Source organism: Neovison vison, chromosome 9 (genome assembly GCF_020171115.1).
Source record: "Neovison vison isolate M4711 chromosome 9, ASM_NN_V1, whole genome shotgun sequence".
In the NCBI taxonomy this organism is placed as follows: domain Eukaryota; kingdom Metazoa; phylum Chordata; class Mammalia; order Carnivora; family Mustelidae; genus Neogale; species Neogale vison.
In genome coordinates this window covers 41855450-41873693 of record NC_058099.1, presented here as the reverse complement: position 1 = coordinate 41873693, position 18244 = coordinate 41855450, and the positions used below count along the sequence as shown (strand labels likewise).

At 38.4% G+C, this 18244-nt stretch overlaps 1 protein-coding gene across 2 annotated transcripts in view; it reads right to left on the bottom strand.

Annotated features, from left to right (window-relative positions):
• Window positions 1-18244, bottom strand: part of LINGO2 (leucine rich repeat and Ig domain containing 2) — a 1191160-nt gene that overhangs the window by 390397 nt on the left and 782519 nt on the right. The window contains exon 5 of one of the 2 annotated variants that reach the window (XM_044265545.1): window positions 12746-12778. The exons of the other annotated variant lie outside the window; for it this stretch is intronic. The gene's annotated coding sequence lies outside the window, so the exon portion shown is untranslated. The remainder of the gene's footprint in view (window positions 1-12745; window positions 12779-18244) is intronic. 2 annotated transcript variants of the gene reach the window in all.

Sequence of the window (18244 nt, the reverse complement as noted above, 5' to 3'; positions counted from 1 at the left end):
TCAGAACCAGTGCTCTGTATGGTGCTGACCTTCCAAAACTAGTCCACAAGCCCTAGTTCTCTCTAGGCACTGAGGCAGTGAGATGCAGGGCAAGTGTCTGATTGTAGAGGCCTAGGTCTAGGCCTGCCTCTATAGTTTCCTACTCATGTGAATTGAGGTTAATTATTTAATCTCTCTGAACTTAAATAAGATCATCTATTAAGCATATACACTAAAACTTTTCTCGTAGGATTCTAGAAGATCAGAAATTCTAAGTTTTGTTTTGTGGTTTTTTTTTTTTTTTTTTTTTTTTTTTTTTTGACAGAGAGAGATCACAAGTAGGCAGAGAGGCAGGCAGAGAGAGAGGAGGAAGCAGGCTCCCTGCAGAGCAGAGAGCCCAATGCGGGTCTCAATCCCAAGACCCTGAGATCATAACCCGAGCCGAAGACAGCGGCTTAACCCACGGAGCCACCCAGGCGCCCCAAGATCAGAGATTCTAGTTGTAACCTATGATATGTTACCATATCATATGCACGTATAAAATGGTGGTCATTACTGTAAACACTAAGTAGTGCACACAATTTACTACTTGAACTGTACCTAGCTACTAAGTAGAACAATGGGGTTTTGTTGCTTTGTTTTTGTTTTAATGGGAAAAATTAAATTACAGAGCTCACTTTCAGATGTTAGAGCATAATTCCTTTAACCTGGCAGCCAGAGAAAGAATCTACCTTTTATTACAGCCCTAGACATTGGTTTCAGTAGAGGTAGTTGGGGAAAAGGGGACTGGGTTGTACCCCAAAGAATGGGTAGCTCCAGCAAAGTAGAATCCTTCCACAAGGCTGACTGCCCAACATCCCCAGATTTCTAGGATATTTTATTTACTTATTTCCAAGTAAAACTGTTCCAGAACTCCTTTCTACATGACCTTCCATAAGACTCTTGAGCGCAGGGGCGCCTGGGTGGCTCAGTGGGTTAAACCCTCTGCCTTCGGCTCAGGTCATGAGCCCAGGGTCCTGGGATCCAGCCCTGCATCGGGCTCTCTGCTCCGCAGGGAGCCTGCTTCCTCTTCTCTCTCTCTCTCTGCCTGCCTCTCTGCCTACTTGTGATTTCTGTCTGTCAAATAAATAAATAAAAATCTTAAAAAAAAAAAAAGACTCTTGAGGGCAATTCTCTTCCATATTCTGGATTCCCTCACACAATCTCACCCATGCACACCATTTTCATGCTGCCGTGCTGTGTCTCTGACACAGGCCACAACCTCACTTCTTTCATTCCTAAGTATGATCTCTAAACACAAGTCAGAATATACAGGGATAAGCTCGGCAGGGGGAAGGATACAGAATAGCACAAAACCAACTACATTTAAATATGAGACATGGTACTTTAAACTTCTCCTGTGGGCAATGTGCTGTGACAGTTTTTAACTTGTCCTATCCTATCCTATCCCATTCTATTCTACTCTGTTTCAAAAATGCTGGAGCCACTACCAACCTAATGGGTCATGACTCAGGGTTAATTACACCATTCAAGATCCCTTATATCTATTCAATCTAGAATGGTCAGGTCACATCTATAGGGCCTTGATTTTCAAACCAAAATAGCTATTTGCCTGTAAAAAGTCAGATTATGCCATTCCTAGACTGTGAAACTAGATAGTCATTTAATGACTTAATAGATTTTTTTTCTTCCTGTTATAGATATTATTTCATTTATTTTTATAGCAACTTTATGAGTTAGGTAGACAGATATTTATCATTCTGTATCTTTTAAAGATGAAGAAACTGAATCATAGACAAATTGCGCGATTTTTTAAGGTCCCACAGATAGTGACGGCTTGTTTTAGAAGCCAGACTCATTCCCATCTCTTTTCTACCTGCTTATTAAAGAGTAGTACAATATTACCTAAATCTGAATGTCCTGGATGAATAGTAATTACTAAAAAGATGCAGATCCCTGGCTCCACTCTGATCTTATAGACTCAGAATCTCTAGAGTTGGACATGGGAATATGCAACTTTAGAAAGGCCCCACAGACGGCTGGTATACACCAAAGGAAATGGATCATTCCCCTGAGACAGGGGTAGAGGGAGGAGGGAGATAAGGGGAAGGGAGGGAGTGTTGAAAGGCAGAGAGAGGGAAAGGGGATGGGAGAGGCAGAAGGGAAGGGTAAGGAAGGGAAACAAAGGGAAGAGGAGGGAAGGGGAGAGGAATGTAATGGTAACACCATAATTCCTGGAGGCTTGAGTAAGGGTTTCACTGTTTTGTTTCAAAAGGATTTGAGAGAATATAGAAGTCATATGCAAATGAACATTGTACAATTATAGGTAAAGCAAGAACAGAGATTGAGTAACAGAAGAGCTAAGCTGGCAAGAAAAGTCACTCAGCTTTGCATTGGACTCTAATTCTTCTAGCAACGAAAATCAATTAAAACAGTGTTTTGAAAACTTTTAAAATCTGACAGTATTAATTTGGTTCTAATTCTCCCAGCATCTGAGCAAAAGAGATGTCTGTTGCATTTTTATTTTCTAAGTCAGAACTCAAGGGAACTGCTTATACATACAAAGTGTAGAGAATGTCTACAAGTTCGGAAACCACTTTCATATCTCTTCCCCAACCCAGCATGATCCTGTAACTGTAGTAACAACAGCAATTGAGTATCTACTACACATCAAGCATGATAAACAGGTCTTCCTATTTAATATTCATGAACTCTTAGGCTGCCTCCCTATCTTATGGTCAAGAAAATTCAAGGCTGGTGATCTTGTCCAAAGATTGAATACACAGCAAATGGCAAACTGGGCTTCAAAACCAGATCGTTCATCCCCAGAGCCTACGCCCAGCTGACTCTCAAGTAAGTGAGTAATGAAATAACCATGACCTACAACAACAGTCCTATTGGGAAGGAGAACTAAAGCAAGGATGAGAAAATGGAGAGGAGGAATAGTACGTGAGAAAACCAGAAACTGGGATGAATCGGCAGCTGTCTACCAGATATCGGACAACCCCTCTGCTGGGATGTAATTCCCTCTGAACCAATCCAGGCCGTATCTTATCTTTGGCTCCCGGTAACAAGCCTTTAGGGAATAGTCATGCTAACTGACAGAGGTTTGGATTTCTTTAAAAATATGAAAAAACTCCGTACCACCAGCTATAAAAGGGACTTTGTCATTATTGGAACTTTGATAGGTTCACAAATGAATCATCCCCACCAATCAATCCATTCGCTCACATTAACTAGCTAGACAAACGAGTTGGACATCTTCACCTGAAAGAAAATCCTTTATTTTAGACAAACTGTACATTTAAAACAAAACAAAACAAAACCCTACTACTGTCTTCATGATAAATTTCTGAGACTTCTGTTCTACGTTCATTAGGTGTCTTTGAGGTTGATAGTTATGTTTGTGTGGATTTGAGCAGACTGACACATTTAAATTCTTGTTGTGTGATAATTAGCATGTTATGTAACTATATGAGGCCTTTTTTTTTTTTTTTTTTTTTTATGGATTGAAGGCTAGGGAGTTTCATACCCTTGTAAGCTCAGCCTCCTTTCTCACAAATAAATTGGACTCCTGCATTTGTCTCACAAGCCTAAGACCTGAAAGATCTTATGCTACGCTGTTTGAGATTTTTGGTGTAAACCAGTAAGCCCTTCTGCAGCTATTAATACCTTATATATAAAAGCAATCTGATCTACAATGTTTTATACTATATACAATAGTATTTTTGTTAACTTTGAGTTATTTACATTAGACAAATAGTTGCAATAATATATTCTCTGTGAAGCACTTAGCACACAATATTTAGCACTTGGTAAGGCTAGAAATGGTTCTCCCCCTTCTTCCTTTCCAAACCTAGACCCTTCTCTATTGCGTAACCTCGGTCTGTCTCTCTGCTCTGTGCTTCTCTTCCAGCCCATTTTCATACTCTCTTCCCCACATTGCCTTTATCTCCAAAGAGAAGATGGCTGCCTTTTTGGCAAAGAAAGCTCAAAAGAGAAAATAATCTTTGTAATTATATTTGATAGGTACAAAAATGTGAAGCATTTTCTGTATTTGCTCTTTAGATAAAAATGGCTATGATCCCTGGTAGTCACATGAGTCACCAGAAGAAAAAACACCCGATTCATTTCTATCTTAAAATGGTGGTGATTCTAAGCTCCGTGAGAGACCGGAATACAAAGTGAGCTGTAAAATGCGGACTCCCTCTGAAGATGACTCCTTGAGATGCTTTACATGATTAGATGTTAGGATCTATTCTGTGAAAGCGAAGGATGGTCTTCTGTAAGTGTCCGACTAGAAATTCTTCATTGTCTTTTGTGAGAGTCTGGTTTTGTTTCAGATGCTCTCTCTGTGTTCCAAGTACCATCCGAGGCTGCTTGCTTGCTTTTTTCTGTGTTGTTTTCAGTAAGATGAGCACCACAGTCAGAATGGCACCATGCGGCTGAAGCTGACACCAAGCACTTTTGGTGGTCCTCAGAAAACAGCCTCACTTTGTTCTGTGTTTAATGCCTAGGATGTAGACTCTGCCGGGGCACCTGCCATTTTATACAACTCTCTAATCTTCCTCTTTATTAGCTGTCTGGCAACATTATCACACTGGCTGCTCGGTTTAAATCTCGTTCACTCTTGTAATATAAAAAGACAAGAGAATGTCCCTGAAGATAGAAACTTAGTCTCTTGTACTGTAGACAGTTATTTTTTTTTCAATGTAATTTTGCTTGAAACAAAAATTCTTTTATACTTTCACAGGAAAAGAGAGTATGTCTTTGCCTTCTAAGTAAATATTTTGCATTACAATTGTCCAGATGTGCAAGATGCCTACTGAAGCTTTCTCTGGTTAATGACTAATCCTTTAGATCAGTTGTTTAAAAAAGCTCCCGCTACAGTATATATTCTCATTCATTTACTTATTTATTTTATTCATTCAGACAACATTGATTCTTGCTGTGAATCACACAAGATGCTAGGTACCATGAATACCAAAAAGAATAGTGTGCTTTTGAGAAAACAAGTAGGGAAGATAAACTCATAAAGACATCAGTGAAAACACAACACGGTAGATGTTATGATAGAAGTAATAGCCAAATGTCCTGGAAATACAGGGATTTTTGTTTAGGCATGAATAGGGGAGTATAAGAAGATAGCACAGAGGAGGAAGAGATATTTGAATCCACTGTCAGTGTGTGCCAGAGAGGAATTAAGACAGAAGGACATTCTTAGGAGAGAAGACCTGAAGAGTTTGGTTTGGCTGGAACAAAAGGGAGTTTGGTAGGGAAGACCAGGACCAGAACATGGATATGTCACTTGGATCAGCATGTGAAAAGTTAACTGGAACTAATTAACTGCAATTAATTGCCCAGGTATTGGGCGGCCAACTGAAATATGGCTAAAAGCTAAGAGCTGGATCTGGGCTGCAGAGACAGTCACTGTAATACATAAACAGTCATTACCAGAAAGCAAATCTACAACACCCTGTGACAGAAGATCCTGGGGCCATACTTTTGTCCTAAAAAGGAGCTCCAAAAGACCTGGGTAAAAGGTCATTACAGAGGTAGGAGGTGGGGAGAAAAAGGGGAGTTGTCAGGGCTTAGAAGAAAGCCAAGCTGGGGAAGGGAGGGAGTAAAGGAGGCCATAGGAAGTTTCTCCATCTACTTGGGGGTTTAGAGTAAAGAAAGATTAAGAACAAGGGCTAGGGGGTATAAAGCTCCACCTGCCATGAATCCTTTTTGCTTTTCCCATCCTCTTCTTTCTATAGGAGCTATACCTAGTTTGAGGCTAGTCCAGAGACCTAGGAGGCAGGGAGAGAGGAGGAAGTGGAAAGGTGTCCCTAGGCGGAGGTCTGTGTGCCTGGGAAAGCATGTGGTCCATAGTAAAATTCAAGTCCTGAATCAGACTTTTCCCACTAGAGCTGTGCTGCTTTCAAATGAGGTGCTGGAAATTTGCCCCGTACTGTTTATGGGGTCTCTGATCTTTTCACAATGTTAAATCTGGGGTCAAATTTGGCTCTAGTTGTTGTAATTCTTTACATTTTTCTTACTGCTTAAAGCAGTGAAAACCTGTTGTTTTCTCTTGTAATCTCTGCAGCTACCCTACCCACTACAGCCTGCTTCCCCTGTGGTCTTTGCATTTCTGGAGTAGAAGCCAGGCATAGCATCATTCAGTTTATTAGGAAGAAGAACCTGAAACATAAACTGGTTGACCTCTCAGTGCTAGTGTTTCCTCTGTATTTAACCCCTGTTATATGATGGTCAGGCTATGTTTGGAAAACTACCGTAGGGGCACCAAGATAGCTCAGTTGGTTGAGCAGCAGACTCTTGGTTTTGACCCAGGTCACAATCTCAGGGTTGTAAGATGAAGCCATGAGCCAGGGTCTGTGCTCAGTGGGGAGTCTACTGAAGATTTTCTCTCTCCTTCTCCCTCTGCCCCTCCCCCAACTTGTTCTCTCTCACTTTCTCAAATAAATAAACAGATCTTAAAAAAAAGAAAAGACTGCTATGGAGGAACTCACAAGCTAACTGTGCTCCAGGACAGCCATGTTATACAATAATGTTCCTCCTCCTTACATTGAGCTGGATATGTTTCTTTGAGTCTTCTGGTTTCTTATATTATCACTTGGAACCATAGGCTTGATCATATCTCTCTTCCCACATCGGATTTCTTTTCATATTTGAAAACAGCAAACAAGTTTCTCAGCCTCTTCAGAGGGAAATAATATGAACACTGGAGGACTCACTCATCAGATATTAAACTGGGATCATTTACCTGAATTAACTTCTTTATGAGAAGAATTAAAATGAAGCCCAGTATTTAAGCAAACAAATCAGAAAAAAACAACAATAAAAGAGGAAATGAGGGGCGCCTGGGTGGCTCAGTTGTTAAGCATCTGCCTTGGGCTCAGGTCATGATCCCAGGGTCCTGAGATTGAGCCCTGCATTGGACTCCCTGCTTGGTGGGAAGCCTGCTTCTCCCTCTCCTACGCCCCCTGCTTATGTTCCCTCTCTCGCTCTCTCTCTCTCTCTGTTAATAAATAGTAAAATCTTAAAAAAAAAAAAAAGAAAAAGGAGGAAATGATTTCCCCAAGTAAGTGTCAAGGCCAGGATTTAAAGCTAGAATAAATTACAAATTATGTTTAAAAATACATTTGGAGGGGGGAGGGGGGTTGAGAAAAGGGGGTGGGGTTATGGACATTGGGAAGGGTATGTGCTATGGTGAGTGCTGTGAAGTGTGTAAACCTGGCGATTCACAGACCTGTACCCCTGGGGATAAAAATATATTATATGTTTATAAAAAAAATACATTTAGAGCCACCTGGGTGGCTCAGTTGGTTAAGGGTCTGCCTTCAGCTCAGGTTGCGACCCCAGCATCCTGGGGGACCCCAGGTCCTGAGCTCCCTGCTCAGTGGAGAACCTGCTTTCCCTCCTGCTCTCCCTCTGTCCCTCCCTTTGCTCATGCTCTCTCTCTCTCCCTTTCTCAAGTAGATGGATGGATAGATAGATAGATAGATAGATAGACTCTTTAAAAATACATTTAAATTTGCCTTTTAGTTTTATCAAGGTAATATAGCTTCATAGTTTACAAAACCACATAATGCTATACTATAATAACATACTAATAATAATCACCTGCCTTATCACTTCATTCAATTAGAAGTGAGTCCATTGCTGCATTCACTATGCATGCTGTCTCTGCCTAATAGCACTATTTCACTCATCCCCACCTTTACTGCTGGGCACGTGCACATATGTACATGTACTGTGCATGTATTATGCAGTCACACACAGAATCTATATAGCTAGGACAAGATCTGTCAACATTCATATACGCTTAACATTTCTGCAGTCTGCTAATTCTGAATGAACGTCTTTTTGAGTAATTGGGCTTATTTATGTGGTATGTTAAGTTACTTGGAAAGCACTGTCAAGCCAGTAATGATAAGCCTTAGGTTGCCTTAGCTTAATTTCTCTCATCGAAAACCTGGAGTATATGCCAAGATAAAATCAGAAAAGTACAAGGGACAGAGGGACAGAGGGAAGGTTTTAGACAGAAAGACTAGGTGAAACTATAGTACAAAATGTTGGGGGGAAAAGGAGAGTGAGAGATAAGAAACAAAAACTGCAAGAGCACGTGCTAAGGGGAATTTAATGGTTTGACAGGTGATGAGATTCGGACCACTGCATTGTGAAAGTGCGGATCAAGGAAGGGAATTATGAAAATGGTTGCTGTGATTTATAAATCTGATCACCCTAAGTCATCTTTGAAAGAGCCGAATGACACTGGAATTTCTTTTTAATTAATAACCATCATCGAATCTGCGTTTCTTTGAATGACACTCATACAGAATTGGGGCAAAATAGGTAATTTACAGCCTTCTGCACTTGTGGGGCTCAAATCTAAACACAACACTCCCAAGGTGAAAATATTAAACATCCCTGACAGGGAAATAAGAGCTACATCCTATTTTCAAATACACAGGAAGGACAAAAGGAAATTAGATTCAGAATCTGTAATAAAAAGGAAATTAGTTTTTTTTTTTACTTGTAGCCTTTCATAGGTATTAAAAAAAAAAAATTGAGTCCATTCTTAATACTTAGCTTCCGGACCCTCCTTGCTATTTGCTAAGGAGATAAACATACATTCATATTTTCAGTTGGTCCTCTCTTTCCTCTCTAGTACTTCTGGATGGTTTAGGTTGCAAATCATTAAACCCAAGTTATCCCAGCTAAATGAAATGTTTAAATGATACTTTTTGATCGCCCCCCCCACTCATATTCTAATACACACACACACACACACACACATATACACACACACACAGGTATGTACACATACATTCTAATACATATATATGTATACACACACACACACACACACACACACTGGCAATGAGATGATTTTGATCTATTTATTATTTCTCCATTCCTGTAGCAGAGTTGGCAAAAACAGAACAAAAGGAAATTCACCCAAAACCCAACAATATTGTTTGTTCTCTGGTCCCCTTGGGAATATGATGCCCCCCCACCCCCGGGTCTTCTACAAATGTCAGTGGAATTCAGTGAGCTGGAAGACAGGTAGGGGTTCAGTGTTCTTGACAAGGTTTAGAATAAAAATAAACTGCATGATATTTATTTAGGACCTTACAAATATGGTAAAAATACAAAGAAATAGTAGCCATGGGCTCTACCCTTATGGAATTCATGATATAGTTAAAGAAGTAAGATAATTTGAGAAGTGCCTAACAGTAGAAGAGATAAATAACAGTTTTAGTCAACAGGATGGTATCATATGCAGTGTTTCAGAAATAGATTCCACCCCAAAGAGAAGACCTTTCTATCTTCTTTATTAAGAAGTCTGGGATGATAAGGAAGGAATTAAGTGATGTGATTATAGTCTCTATTTTGTCACTAGTGAGCTAAAGGACTTAAAACAGTTGCTTAACCTTTGTGGGCTTGAATTTCATTATCTGAAGAAAAAAAAAAGACTAAAATGAATAATAGTTCAAGTATTTTTAGACCTAAAAATCTATAACTGTGACTCCTTTTCACAACTGTGACATGGGTATACCTATTGGGGCTAAATCAAGCCATCAAAAAAGCCTACATACAGGGTATAAAAGTGACTGTCCTTGGGATATTTTAGGGATAGACTGGATGTCACAGTAGATTCAAAAGTGGGGCACTTCAATCAAATATGTAAGTGTTTCCTGGAGATGATTCTGAAAATCATCAATAATTTTTTTTCTATTTATTTCTCCTTAACGACTCTCCATCCACAAGATGGAGGTCATTAAGTTTTACCATTTATCCGTGGAATCCAGTGTAGGGAGCTTAATTTCATTTCAGCCAGTAATGCTTCAAACCCTATCATATGAGAACCGTTGTACAGAGCTACACTCTCCCTTCATCCAAGTGTATTATGTATAAATTTGGTTTTGAATCTTGCTAGCTCAGAGGCCAGATTAAGAATTTTTAGTAGGGGCATCTGGGTGGCTCAGTGGGTTAAAACCTCTGCCTTCGGCTTGGGTCATGATCCCAGGGTCCTGGGATCTAGCCCTGCAATGAGCCCCGCATCGAGCCTCGCATCGAGCCCCGCACTGGGCTCTCTGCTCAGCAGGGAGCCTGCTTCCCTTCCTCTCTCTGTGCCTACTTGTGATTTCTGTCAAATAAATAAAGAAAATATTTTAAAAAATTAGTACTACCCTGCATTGCCTGGGGCATTTCTATGAGACTAAATTGGAAATGTCATTTTCTCCAATGGATCAGAAAGGGGTCTTTCCCTAAAGAAAGTCTAAGGTTAACATGTTTACATGCTTGCCAGAACATGTGTCAGAATGAATTCAGGGGCTTGTCTGTGAAGTTGGCAAATTTCTCCCCCTTAAGGCATCAGTCTAGTGGACTCGAGTCTATTGCCTATCCCAGGGAGACGGAACAAGGTGGGATCTTTTCTCTCAGATCTCTTGCTTCGGGGCTCACCAGGAGCTCCAGAACCAAGAGGCTGCTGTTCGATGAAGCCTGTATACTAGTGACCTGCTGTGAGGTCACTGGCTGTCTAATTGAGGGAAGGCTGACCTTCCTCATCTACCTTGATACATACGGACAATACCTACAGACAACACTACGGAGCTCTCCAGGAGGAGGGGGCTGTAGTTCCATCCCTTCTATTGCTCTTCCACTGTGACTTCAGATTTCCTAACACTTCTACTACTGTGGAAGAATGATTTCCAACTTTTCCTCAGTATTTTCTCTTTCCCACTAATGTGCAGCCTCTCTTCAGTCCGTCAGTCCTCACGGCATCATGAATAAAGGGACTCTGCACTCAAAGGCACAGACAACACTCATTTCTGGATGAGTAAGATTTCAAAGTCGGCACCAAACCTCTTTTTAGAAGCATTGACTCCTTTCTTGCTACTGAAATTTCTCTTCTCCCCACAGCAACCACTTCAAATTACTTATTTCCCTTGCTTTGGTGACATTTATCAAAATCTTATATTTGGGGAAAAAGTAGATGCAGTTGGTTACAACAAGACGTCACCGTTTGATGGGCAATCCCAGGTTATCCATATTTTCACATGGAACAAAATCGACAATAGAATGAATAGATCTCTGATGGTGAAACATGAAAGATCAAGTCCATGAAAGAAGCTTAATTCACAGAAGTAAAGATGCTGCCTGTCTCTATAATAACATTTTATGATAACAGTCACGAAACAAAGTAATAATGGCGACTATCGTTTACTGCATTCTTACAACACGCCAATGTGATTTGTAAATACATCATCTCATTTATTCCCCAATAACCTTATGAGGCAAGCAATCCTTTTTTCTCTTATTTTGCAACTAGGGAAATCAAGTATTAGACTTGCTAATAAGTTCACCCAAAACACAAATAGTAGATGAGTAAACAGGATTCAGACTCAGGCAATCTGATTCTAGAGCCCAATTTCTCAACCACTACTCACGGTCTCCCAGTAAGTATTATAATTAAACAGATTGATGGCAGAGATAATTTAGACTATTTTAATTTAGGTTAGTTAAATTAAATTAGATCAGCAGACAGACACTAGAGTCCCTTCCCAATTATCACAGTTAAGTTTATGAAAGCACCCCTGATAGCGGAATTTTCTATTGAGGACCTCAGGACCTTATTTTTAAAAAAATGAGTTATGGGAAATCAAAGATAGTAAAGGAATAATTGAGAAGGCCTTTTTAAAGTAAGTATCTGAAAATTTAAAAAAAAATTTACAAAGTAAAATAAGTATACTAATTGTTCATTAAAATGAAACAATAAAATAGCCCTCCAAGTTAAAACAATATTTACCCATCTTATTATAAGGATTATTCTACTATCAAATTTCCATTCACTAACACTTGCTCAGCAGAAAATTTTCAGTCTCTGCTTCTCCTGAAGTTTGCTTCAATTTACCACTGCTGTTTTACGAAGAGCCATTCATGTGCATCTGGACTGCTTTGTTTATTTTTGAATTTCTAGTGTAACACACCTGTTCTTGGTCAGAGAGTCTTTAGATCACTAACAAGGTAAAAGAACTATTACACTAGATTTTGAGGAAGGATAGCTGGTATTTTGGACTACTGCATATAGATACACTTCTAAACTATACAATGATCACCTACATATACTAATGTATATCACAAAACTGAAGGACGTTACATAATGCATCTCTATGTAAAGAGAAGACTTCCTTATTATCACACTAATGATTTCCTTTTTGCCCCAGTTATTTGGGGGCTGAGCAATAGTATGGAAATACTGCTCCTATATCAAATATAGCAAGTTAAATTGAAGATCTATGATAAGAGGTGAAGGTTTATTGCCAGAAACAGTGACAAGGGTTGGAAGCTGTGAAATTGAGAAAATGGTGAAGGTGAACCGAAGTATAGCTATTGAAAAATCGGATGGCAGGACTTCTGCACAATATGTAAGTAATAAGTATTCATGAAAAAAATGGAATGGTAATATAATGATAAAGGATTCTTGGTAAATGGATAAATGGATGGATGAGGTAGAAAAATATTGAATATTTCCAACTTTATAATTTTAACAAAGATTTAATCAGGGATAATATTTGATTGCTATATTGTATTCTGTTACATTCTCTGTTGTACTTTTCCATCTATAAGTACAAAAAACAAAGACATAATGTCCTCTAGTCACTATCTGTGAGATGCTAAGGACTTATTTTGCTCTGCTTCTTTTATACTGTTTCATATTAACAAGACATCTTAAAACATCATGAAAAGTACCAACCTTGAAAGCTGCATTTTGTTTTTCTCATCTCACCTAAAAAAATAAAAAGACAAGAAAAAAAAGGAAATTTAAGTGAAAGCCAATTAAGGCAACACGACAGTAAAAAGAGCATTTAAAAAAAAAACAAATTTTACCCATTTTTCCTTGACAAAGGAGACACATTTAACTGTGAAGAGAGAAATACTCTGATAAAACTTTTTCTCCCCCAAATACTTTCTTTTTTAAAATATTTTGTGCTTTTTGTACTTCATGATAGTTAGCTTTTTAAAATTTTGGGAGGCAAAGCAATTATCAATGACAATGAGAAAAAGTACAGAGGGGATGTTTAATAAAAATGATAAAACTAAATTGCATATAAGAAGAAAACATATAAGCAGCAATTAATCAACCCATGGAAATGTGCCATCATGATAAGAGTTTTTGATAAATTCAGACAAGGGTATTTTGAGAGGCTATTATAATTTACTCTCAGGTTTCTGTATTTCTCTTCTTGAATGCTGATTAGAACATAGGCTTTTGCTTCTTTTCCCTCTTTGCTCCCCCAATAATCTGTTCTCCCTTATGGACCAAGTGATTATTGTGTTGTTTATAATAACTGTTCTACATTCCTTATGGAAATTGTAATTATGATGCTGAATATTCAAACTGCAAGCCACTTTTCTCAGGGAAATTGTAATTATGATAATGCAGTATTTACCCAACCAATGTTTTCTAGTCATTGTTCTCTTTGAGGAATGAGGAGGTGAGAGAAAAAGCACTGAAATAAAACATCCTGTTGGGATTTCAGATACGTATTCTGGAAAAGCATAATAATAATCATAACAATAGCTGATAATTGCTATAGGGCAGGTGTGGTATAATCAGGCTGACATATATAGGACATACAGGCATATTACATGCAGGCGTATGTGAATTACATACATTTCTCAATTAACTTTCATACCAAGCTCATGAGGCAAATCATATTACTATTCCAATTTTATAAGGCTCAGGTATAATGAGCAATTTACCTAACATCACACAGCTAGTAAATAATAGAGTAAGGTTTAAACCCTTATCTGTAAGACTTGTAAGTCTTTGTATGTCAAAAGCCTCTGTTACATTCACTGGTGTCAGTGCACATTGGTAAACTGATTCACCGACAGTCTCCTTTTTCCAAAACCAGCATTTCTCAATTTCTGTGAAGTATAGTTGGCTTCCTGGCAGACAGATACTGACTATAACCCTTACTCCTAAAAAAGTAGAATTTCTACCTTACCCCAAGAATGGAATAATCCTCTGTGCAGAGTGAAATTCAATGCCGTCTTTTTGAAGGGCAATTTGGCATTATTCATTAAAATTAAAATTTTTTCATGCCCTCTGACCCAGCGGTTATATTTCTAGAATTTATGCTAGAAGTATACAAGTAGTCATCACAGCGTTGCTTTAAATAATGAAAACAGGGACGCCTGGGTGGCTCAGTTGGTTAAGCTATTACCTTTGGCTCAAGTCATGATCCTAGAATCCTGGAATCGAGTCCCACATTGGGCTCCCTGCTCCTCAGGGAATTTGCTTCTCCCTCTGGCCCTCCCCCCTCTTATGCTCTCTCTCAGTCTTTCTCAGACAAATAAAATCTTTAAAAATAAATAAATAGATAGATAAACAAATAAATAAGTAATGAAAACCTATAGAAGAAGCCCGAATGTCCACTCTGTGGTTCTATAGGATATTAAAGTTATTAAAAAGCAGGGTTACACAGTATGTGTCCTAGAAAAACGCCCATAAAACACTGTTAAGTTAAAACAGCAAGTTGTGAAATAGTATATATGATTTTGCCATTGTTAAATGCATACATTTATTTATGTATATATAATATCTGATTTTACATAGAAGAAAATCTAGGGGAATAGATACCAAATACTTAAAGTAGTTGTCTTTTAGTAATAAGTTGAAGAGGGAACTTCTTCCCTACCATGATTAATGAATTCTCAGTGCTTGAAATGTTTATAGCAAACATGCATTTTTTTAACTGTTATGCTGAAAATAAATAAATTTAATTAAAAAAAAAAACAGATACAGGGAAAATATCATGTGACAACAAAGGCAGAGAATGGAGTCAGGTATTTACAAGCCACGGAGCACTGGGCCAGCAACATCAGAAACTAAGGGAACTGCATGCAACAGCTTCTCCTTTAGAATCTTCAGATAGAGCACGTCCCTGACAACATCTTAAATTTAGACTTTTAGTTTCCTTAACTGAGAGGGAATAAATTTCTGTTTTAAGTCATTCCATTTTGAAGCACATTGCTCTAGTAGACCTAAGAAACAATGTAGACCCCTTTCCTCTTTTTTTCCCATTTGAACAGAAAACAAATTTTTAAAAGTATAAAAAGACAGAATTAAGGACACCCCAAAATAAACACAGAATTATATTTATTTCAAAAAGAAGACCAACAAAACCAAGTAAAATCCAATGTCAATCACTGAAAAATCTCAGTAAGTGAGCCCTCAGGGAGGATGAGAACTGGGTCTCTCCTGACTCATCTGCCTGCCATACTTCTACTTTGCCAGATCTTTGCAACAGACTCACTAGAAATCAGTAGTGACTGTTTAGGATTTTTTCAATATTAATAAGCAGTGACCAAGCACCTACCACATACAAGTACTTTACAGACATGTTTTTAAACCTCATAATTGCAAGGCAGGTATTTTTACTTTTAGTTTTATAAATGAGGAAAATCATGATCGCTGAAATTATTTATTTATCCAAATATTCTAAGTTGGCCTGTGTTCTCTCTCTCTTTCTTTTTTTAACTTGGCAAACTGACCAGCCTTGATCAAAGAAGAAACTAAGGTTAAAAAAGAAGCTCAGAAACTAAATCAAAACAGGGAATAGAAGGCAAGAACAAAAATATATAGTGTGTGATTTTTTTTTTTTTTTTTTTTTTAGCAGACTACATTAGTCACTGACTTACCACCTTATGGAGCTTGAAGATTTCCAAGATCTGTTCTTAATTCTTTTCTAACCTTTAATCTATCTCTGATACCCTGCCCAAGGGGTTCCCGTTCCCCTTTCACATTCCTTTTTTAAGCCTTGGAATATGCACTCTTGTTCTTTCAGTGGAACCCATTTATTTCATAAAGTCCACACAATGTGTATTTCTGTTCTCCGACATGTGGAAAGGTTGATGAGGTGTCCAACCTGATAACAACAGGGGTCAATGCCAAGCCTCAATTTCAGCATTAGGCCTCAGGGAGAGCAACCATGCACTTGATGGAAATCTGATTATGACCCTGAACCTCTTCTACCTAAGGTAGAGCAATGATTCATTTTTATGAAAACCGAAGCAAATTCCCAATATAGGTTTGCTTATTTGTCTGTAGGGCCTTGTTCAGCACCATGATCTGAGTGTTTGATACATAAGTACACGATACTGCATAATATTACCTCAGACCAGTAGAAATTCTGAGCCAGCCACAAGGTAAACCACATATATCAATATCTCAGTAGAGGAGCTGGCAGAGGAAGAAAGAATTCTAGAAGAGTAGTAGAAGAGAAAGGCAATAGGAAGACAGTAAGTATTAGTGCTGTTGTGGCCTCGAGACTAGATGCACCAGCAGGGGCTATGGTGTGGGGACCATAGTGGGGTACTCTTCCTTTTGAAAGTTTTCTGAAAAAAGGTGACCTACTAAGGAATCCTGGAGAAGCTGCTCCAAGATGGTATAAACTTATTATAGGAAGCAAGAAGAGCCAAATGTCACAAGAAGTAGACACAGTAGATGGTGGAGGTCATCACCCACATTCCCCTTCAGGACAAGCGAGTCATTTCCACAGCTGTCTCAAGTGTTGGCTTTTGATGGCTCCGAGCTGACTTCCTCTCTGGAGATTTTTCTCCTTCTACCAAAGGGCACTGACTCATCCAGATTATTGCCTCTCCCACAGGCAGCTCACATCCAACGACTCATCACTAAAGGAGTACAAAGCCCAAGCCCCCTTTTTTCTATCTTGGACAACTTCAACCATATTGATCCAAGTACACTCCCCAACAAACTTCCAGCTCAGAATCTTTAATAAAACACTTCCAGCTCAGAATCTTTCTCTCTCAGGAAAATTGACTTAAAGCAAGATTACAAAACTCAGAAGACATGGCACTGAACATTGAACACAGATACAACTGCCTGTAAAGCCCATATTGTATATATAATGTCTTCCTGTTTCCCATAAAGAACAGCTTAGAGGCTGGTATCCCTTAGCATCTGACTTTTGATTTCCACTCAGGTCACGACTAGGTTTGTGAGATCAAGCCCCAGGTTAGGTTCCATACTCCACAGAAAGTCAGCTTGGGATTCTTTCTCTCCCTCTCCATCTGCCCCTCCCCCTGCTCATGCTCTCTCTTTCAAATAAATTAATAAATATTTTTTTAAAAGCTTAATTTAATTTTCAACATATATTTGTTTAGGCAGGAAACATAGACAATAATGCTATGTTTAAGTGTTACACAGTATCTATAATTTGCTTCCATTAGAATATTAAACTAATGTATTTATATCTCTTGAAATCCAGACTGAGATAAATTAATAGACATACAAACACACACATACTAACTTTTATTCTGTTAAAATATATATGTACATACATATGCATGTATGGGTGTATATCTAGGTTATAAAACATACTTCAAAACTAATTCCCAGGTTAATTTTGCCCAAATCCCTGGTTTTGCTAGACTATTTTCAAAGAGCAATATGATACTTTTAACCATGCCATTTTTCTAGGAAAAAATTCCATACTTCTCTGTTTCAGAAAACTTAAAAGATTAGTTATGGAACAAGGGCTTACATTTTTACCATAAATGTAAGGATTTTATCAGGCATGAAATGTAGTCAGAACGATTTACGGTCCAGTAAAATATTACTTTAGGCAGCCTTTATAATCAGAATACAGGAGTTACCTAATTCTATGCAGTTTTGAGAGAATGCTGTTAGAATTTTACAACCAGTGAAGAGTGCAATTCAGTGGTCACCACATCTCTCTAATCTCTTTTCTGGAAATCATTTTACCTCTTTGCTCTATTCCCAAAGAAATTTCACATCACCAATTCCTTTTTCTCGCTTACCAGCTCTTAATACTGGATCTAATCACTATGCCCTTCTGTCTAAAGAATATGGCATCACTGACATGAATTTACTCATGTCATCTGGTCATTATACGTCACTTAAGGGCTCCTCATGATAAATAAACCCAAGGGGTTATATTGTATTCTTTTGACAGAAAACTGAGACAAGAAAATTGCAAGAAACATATTTAACCTGGCCACAGGGAGGGAGAAAATAGTTGCTACATGTAGAAGAAGACTTTCTAGCTTTCGTTTTACCTTACTTGTCTTAGATGGTAAATAAAAGATACTATATTATTTTGTTGGGGGCTGGCTTTTGAGAAACTCTGAAACATCAAAGGGATGTGAAGAGTTTCAACTTGGGATAACTGGCATACTCCCACAGAAGCTGCATTATACATCC